At 32.6% G+C, this 7597-nt stretch overlaps 1 long non-coding RNA gene across 1 annotated transcript; it reads right to left on the bottom strand.

Moving 5' to 3' along the window:
- Nucleotides 1–512: 512 nt before the first annotated feature.
- On the bottom strand, nucleotides 513–7378 carry LOC143254059 (uncharacterized). Its single transcript, XR_013029948.1, has 2 exons — nucleotides 7035–7378; nucleotides 513–1313 (listed from the first exon to the last, which is right to left on the bottom strand). It is a non-coding gene; the product is annotated as an uncharacterized LOC143254059 (long non-coding RNA).
- Nucleotides 7379–7597: the final 219 nt, after the last annotated feature.

Below are 7597 nucleotides of genomic sequence, written 5' to 3'. Positions count from 1 at the left end.
TGCCCATCAAATGTATTTAATGTATCCTTTAAAATATTGAGAAATAAACATTAAAAACAGGAAACTTATACCCTAATTAAGTGCATATTTTTCTATATATAAATGAAGTTTTAGTGATAAATAGAACAAAACAACAAGACTGTTCACTTTGCTGAATTACAAAAAATATTTATTTTTGTTAAGCTATTGATATTAAATTTGAAATTGACCAATCAAATCTTTGGATTCTCTGAAATAAGTTATTTGTGTCAGTATCAAACCCAAATCAAAAGCATTCAAAGCAAATATGTTTCCCTTTTTAATCTGCATGTTTCATCGAATAAAAACTTATAATTCTAAACAACTTGTGATATTCTACATAAATTATAATTCTGATGATCGTCGTTAAATGTCTGTAAACATCCTGAAACATATCTAGTGTAAGTTTATTTTATTTGATAAATAACATAGTAAATAATGCGCAATTCTAGCACAATTTTTTTTTCTTATTTTAAGGAAAATTGAAAGGAAAATAATCAGAAAATTTTTATAGTATTAGAAACATACTTCAGAAAGATTTTAATTTTTTTTTTGCAAAGGTTATTTTTGGGTCATCTTTAAATCTAACAGTTAACATTTTGTATCATGATTATATATCGATTTTCCATATTTATATTAATATTCAAGAAGAAAACACTTAACAAAGAATGAAGAATTCATATTGGATATACATCAAGATGACATAAATTACCCAATGAGATACGTTACAGACATGTAATTTAAAACAATGAACGTGGAAATGTTGTTATCTGTGAATTTTACTTGAGGTCCACTTCAGTGATTCACAAAGATTTAGGGTTACCTTCCTACGACTTGCCCTTCTGCACAACAAGTTGTAAGAGAATCACCCTGATTGAAACTTACGGTTTCAACGACATGACAAAACGAATTTGACAATACACTGTAAATATGAACTTTCGGCACAATATTAATGTAGTTTTGTTGTTTTTAAAAAATACAAGCCTAGTAGATAAAGCAGAACCAGTTTCCAACTAATCAAATACTTTGGAGACAAACTAAGTACCCATGAAAATGATTCATTCAGGGCACTCAAGAATGATAGTTCGATTCATAGACTCAGATAATTGACTTTCACGACCACCTGGTGCTTAACAACTCATAATACTGAAATCTTTGATATTTTTTCTATTTCTTTTTTTCTGGATTTCAAGATATGACTCTAACCGATTTTCCAGGAGCCGTACTTGAAACAGTGCTAGTTGTCACACTGGAGTGGAAATCTTGCCTCGATCACTTATTGTAGCAACTCGATGCTGAAAGAAACATAGTTATTAGTATGAACTCAATATATTCAACTTAAAATGATACCTAAGTCAGAATTTATTATTCTCTATTAAATGAATAATAGTTGCTTTAACAGATATATATACAAATCAATTGAGTAATTGTTTGCAAATTAATTAATTAATCATATTGTTTTTGCTTAGAAATATTTATTTAACAATATTCTCCCATCAAGGCTTCTCCATTGTTCTAACTATATATAAAATCGGTAGTAACAATATTGTAATTTTAATAGAAACTATTTAATAACTGATAAACTGTTAAGAACGTTTTAGATATGTATTTAGATATGCTATGTATTACTTATAAAACAAAATCCCGTTCAAACTTCAACTTGTCAAGCTACAAGTTTACACAGAACACATTATATACAAAACGTATGAAGTTAGGATGGTGAATTTTATAAACGATCAATATTATCATTAGAGTACTAATATTATTGTGCACTTTATTAGCTGTCATCTACTGAAACGCAAGCCTAGAACTTTGGAATGAGTAATTCCACGTAAAACTATGGCTGTGTGACGCATTATCAACAGAATATCCTTCCTTCTCCAGTGTGATTGACATCTTTAATAAAAAGGTTTTGATAACACAAATGTTGAACTATTCACTGAAGGCACTTACGTCTCATTCTTTTTCATTATCAACATACGTAACTAGTGCTTTATAACTATCGCTGGTCTCCATTTTTTTACCTTCACTAGAAAATGGCTTCCTTTTCACAGGTAAAGTTGATAAAATAGGCTTAGCGTTAAAACCGTATTTTACGTAAGCATTTAGAAGTAAGAGAATATGATAAGAATTTTGTTAAATATTAATTCGCTATTACTTTATAATATAGATCTAGAGATTTGACCAGAATGTTTTACGTGTTTTGTTACAGTACGTTTTTTTTTACTATTAAGATGGAATGCACGTACACTTATTGTTGTCAAAATGAGAAATGTGTGATACATAAAACATGCACATGGGTAATTTCTATTATACGACAGGTTCTGTGAACATCGTGATCGATTTATTAGAACGTAAGCAATTTTTTTCAAACACCTGGAAAACGATTATGAATTCTTTATTTCCTTTATCACAACAAAACCTAACCGAAGCATAAATAATGATAAAATATAATATTAAATGAGCATGTGTTTAGTTATTCCTGCTCTTATATTAATAACCTTCGTAAAGCGACATGGCATGTTCTCGATGAATTTGTTGATGTTATCCACAGTGATTTCATTCCAACTTGTCGCTAGGAGGCGCTACAAGTAGCTAGTTATGGATGGTTTTAGCAGGTTTTTTTTTGGCTCATTTCTGTTCAGCCTTTCTCAATGAGATTGCAATCTGGATACTTTGCTGGATATGGCAATTTTGTAATATCCTCCTGGTGGAGATAATCATGTACAGTACGCACATTGTGGATAGTAGCATTGTCGTCATGGAAGACAAAGTTATTGTCCAACTTTTCCCAAACATATGGCCAGAAATATCGCCTACGTGTAATTTTTTATAGTAGGGACGATTGACGCTTTCTAGTAGGATATGAAGAGCAGTTTTTACACCGTTATTAATAGCTGCTCAAACATGTACTGCACCACCTACTTTAGGAAAGATTGTCTTTTTGTTTATTTGTTTCTCAAGCAAACAACCAAATTCTACAATTAGCTTAAACAAGCCAGAAACAGGACTCATCTGAAAAGATGGCACGTCGCCAGTGTTCTAACTGTAAGTTAACGAGCTAATTTGCTCAAGTAATTCAATTACGACAATGACTTCTGACTATTATTGGTTTATAGACAGCTATTCTTGCAAAATAACCTTGTTTGATTATTCTTCTATTCGCTTTATTCTCATATGAATGGATTCATGCCATCCTGTTGTAGATTTTGCAAAACCTTTTTTATCTTGACATGTTAACCTAATCAAATCAAGGTCATCTACAGCAGTAGTTCTTTTTCAGGGGGTGGGTGGGGTGTCTACCTGTGAACATTACTAAAAAAACGTTTCAAGTAGTTCAATGAAATTCCAGGATTATTGACAACTTTATACTAGGGAACCTTACAATTCTGACAATATCCATTTGCTTCGTACGATTCCTGGACAGTCGAACAATTTAAAGCCATACATCTTGTTGTATGTTACAGAGCATGATTACGGAACAGAGCGTTGATCCGTTTCGAAAATGATTAAACCAAACCTACACCATTATATGCAAAACAGATGTGTATAAACAACTAATACAGATCACAATAACAACTCGCAGATGTTTGTCCAACCACACGCTACCTTCTCTGTTACAAGTGTGGTATTTGCTCAATAACTACTCCATGCATGTAGAAAATAGCATTAATATAGAACAGTATCCAAATACTTTATCGAAGACGGCTGGCCTGGCATGGCCAAGCGCGTAAGGCGTGCGACTCGTAATCCGAGGGTCGCGGGTTCGCGCCCGCGTCGCGCTAAACATGCTCGCCCTCCCAGCCGTGGGGGTGTATAATGTGACGGTCAATCCCACTATTCGTTGGTAAAGAGTAGCCCAAGAGTGAGCGGTGGGTGGTGATGACTAGCTGCCTTCCCTCTAGTCTTACACTGTTAAATTAGGGACGGCTAGCACAGATAGCCCTCGTGTAGCACCACCCACCGCCAACTCTTGGGCTACTCTTTTACCAATGAATAGAGGATTGACCGTAACATTATAACATCCCACACGGGAGAGCATGCTTGATTTAACAGGGATTTGAAACTCGCCTTTCAGATTACCAGTCGAGCGCTCTAACCACCTGGTCATGCCGGGCCTGTTTGTTCTCTAAGTCTGTCTTTTGTATAATTCAGAAGTAATTAATACGCAACTGTAGTTTGCTGCTTCGTAAATTTTAGAAGTTTGATTTAGAGAACGAAGACTTCATTAATATGTAATAGTTTACTCGGGTCTCATTTAGATTAAAGAAATGGCCAACAACAGTTTTAGTCCTGAAAACGTCCTTATGTTTGTTACATCAGTTGAACAGTTAAATTATTAAGTGCAATCCCCTGAAAGAAAAAACTGCTTTAGGGTAAGGGTTACAAAAGGTAAGGGTTTACTCTAGACTGATTAATTTCCTTGTTGTTTTAACATATTATCTTACATATACGTCATGCTGATGTTTTCTATATTATACGTATTTTGATTCTTTAGTATTAAACATGTTACATATAAGTATACTTTGAGTGATGTTCAATTAGAAATTTAAATCATTTGTGTAAATATTAAATAAAATTCTGCTAAAATCAGAGATAACAAAACTGATAAGGTTTTATTTGTGTTTTTCTATAAGATTTGGAATACGATGTTAAAATTTATATTGCGTTTTATAAAACGTTGCGCTGCGGTACACACTAGGCTACTCTAGTATGTTTGTTTCTCGAATTTAGCAGTGTAAGACTAGAGGGAAGGCAGCTGGTTATCACTACTCATCACAAACTCTTGTGCTACTCTTTTACTAAAGAATAGTGGGATTGACTGACACATATAATGCCCCCACGGTTGAAAGAGTGAGCATGTTTGGTGCGACTGGGATTCGAACCCGCGACCCTCGGATTACGAGTCGAACGTCTTAACCCACCTGGCCACGTCGGGCTCTGTTGTAGTAAAACAAATATTTTGTTATAATTTTAACTGTATGAGAACAAACTCTGAGAATGCTCTTTTTTGACAACTATGACCTTACACGTTGAACCCGTAGGAATAAATGCATTATTTTTGTCCGTTGATGGAAGTAAAGAAACTCCATTATATCCCAATTTGCATTAAGAACTTCACATAGAAATTTTGTTATTTAGCTCTAATATTCAGAAAATACAAAGAGGTTTTTTAGGTTCAATAAGGTAGTTATATATTACGCTATAGAAAAGGCTATCTTCAACCTAACTTACAGTACCATACTTAGAATAATGAATAGCACTATTGTTGTATTTTACTTGTTATATTGTCTTATATACGTTGGTTACTGAATCCATTATAATGCAATGCGCTGAATATCGTATTACAATTTAGAAACACAAAAAAACAAATAAATTCCTGTTAGAAACTTCAATACAATCGTATGTTTTGTTTTGTTTTTAGGGTTAAGAAACTTCAATACAATCGCATGGATTCTTTTAGTTGAGAAACACCAATACAATCGTATGGTTTTTTTAGGGTTAGGAAACTTCAATACAATCGTATAGTTTTTTTTAGGGTTAAGAAACTTTAATACAATCGTATGGTTTCTTTCAGGGTTAAGAAACTTCAATACAATCGTATAGTTTCTTTTAGGGTTAAGAAACTTCAGCATGAATAGAATAGATTAGGCTTGACTTCCAAGCTTAGTTATATAAATTTCTGTAAAATATTAAATGAAGGTTGGGAATTTGGTTGAAAAAAAATTTCGTTTAGGCTATCTAAAACAATAGTCTTATACATATCACTTTATATGGTTGTGTACTGACATTTAATATGCAAGAGTAAAATGCACTACACCTATTATATCATATTAAATTACTTAGAAAGCTAACGGATAAACAAGAAAATAAAATACACAAAATATTTTTCATAATTCCATTTGTATTAAAAATATTAATATTATCTCAGAATAAATTATCATATTCGATTTCTGAAATTATATATCTTTTATATATTTATCAGTCGAATAAGTCTTTTCTTGTATAATAGCAATGTAAAGTTAATGACAGTAAGGATATTTGTCCTTTACTTGTAATAAAACAAGTAAAACAGCACCGAAATAAGTACTTGTTTATATTATTGTTTTAAAATCTAACTATCAAAATTTGTACAATGTTGTAAGTGACGAAATATTTCAGTATATTAAAGACTTTGCGTTCAAATAGTTTTGTCTTTAATACGTCAACAAAATGGCACATCCCACAAGAATAGCATGATTAAAAAATCCCATAAATGGGGTAAAAATTTCCCATAAAACAAAATGATAAAAGATCCTATAAAAACAAAGTGATTAAAAGCATTCAATAAGAATAATATGATAAAAACATTCCATAAGAACAACATGATAAAAAACATTCTTCTTTTACGTTTACATTGAACATGAAACATATAAACTCCATATTCCCACTTTAACAGTTACATCCCTGAGTTATACACGTTAAGTCTTACTAACAGTGACCTTATAAAATATACAGTTTATATTTACTGAGCAAATCTCCGTCGCACCAAACATGCTCGCCCTTTCAGCCGTGGGAGCGTTATTATTTTACAGTCATTCAAATATTCGTTTATAAAAATTAGCCCAACAGTTGGTGGTAAGTGATGATGACTTCGCTCTAGTCTTACACTGCTAAATTAGGGACGGCTAGCGCAGATAGCCCTGGTGTAGCTTTGCTCGAAATTCAAAACAAGAAGAGAGGGAATTGCTATTTATGGTAAAATGTTTTTTTATATCTAGGTACAAAGTGAACGATCGCTTATTCGTACGTTTTATCAAATGGATGAGAGGAAACACCTTAACAGTCCATCAGCAAGAAAACATACTTCAGTAACGCTATTTTTCTTTAGAAACGTGTCTAGTTCAGCGCACAAAAACCATGACAACAGAAACACACACTCGCAAGATAGTGTGTATGTATATCGAATAATATCTGAGTGATGGAAGGAAAGTAAATAATAGTCAGTGAACTGTGTGATAGAATGTTATATCTACCCTTCCCGCCATGCTTGACAACGCTTCCATTAAGGGGGTTTCCGCTGTTATATGGCTGTCATCTTCTTCGTGTTCAGGTTGGAGTACCAGTGGTCTTGCCTGCTTAAAGAAGTCGATCTGCGCGTATTCTGTCGGTCGGTCAGTGCGTCTGATAACAGCTGAAGTATGTGAAGTGGGCATGAAGAGCTCCGCATAAGTTATTTCTTGATTATCCTGGTGTAATACAATATATGTCTTATTAAAATATGCACGTTGATATACAAGTCATCTGTAGGTAAAAGGAACAAAAATATTATGTTGGAAATATGTCACTAAAACCAATGATTTGTATTTAATTAGGCAGGTTATAATTATGACAAGAACATTAAAACTCTTTAGAAATAGTTACCTAGTAATAAAACTAACCAAATACACATCTGTAAATAAAACAGAAAAATCTAATCTTCATTATATATATATATAGTACTTAATTTTAGTGAAAATTTAAATTAAAATTTAAACATTTTAATTAACTTAGATAAGCAAAACCACAAGAAAGGACAGCGTTAAAAAACAGCAAATCC

This window comes from Tachypleus tridentatus, chromosome 1, assembly GCF_004210375.1.
Source record: "Tachypleus tridentatus isolate NWPU-2018 chromosome 1, ASM421037v1, whole genome shotgun sequence".
NCBI lineage: Eukaryota > Metazoa > Arthropoda > Merostomata > Xiphosura > Limulidae > Tachypleus > Tachypleus tridentatus.
Note: the sequence above shows the minus strand (reverse complement) of the source record. Positions and strands in the feature narration are given on the sequence as shown.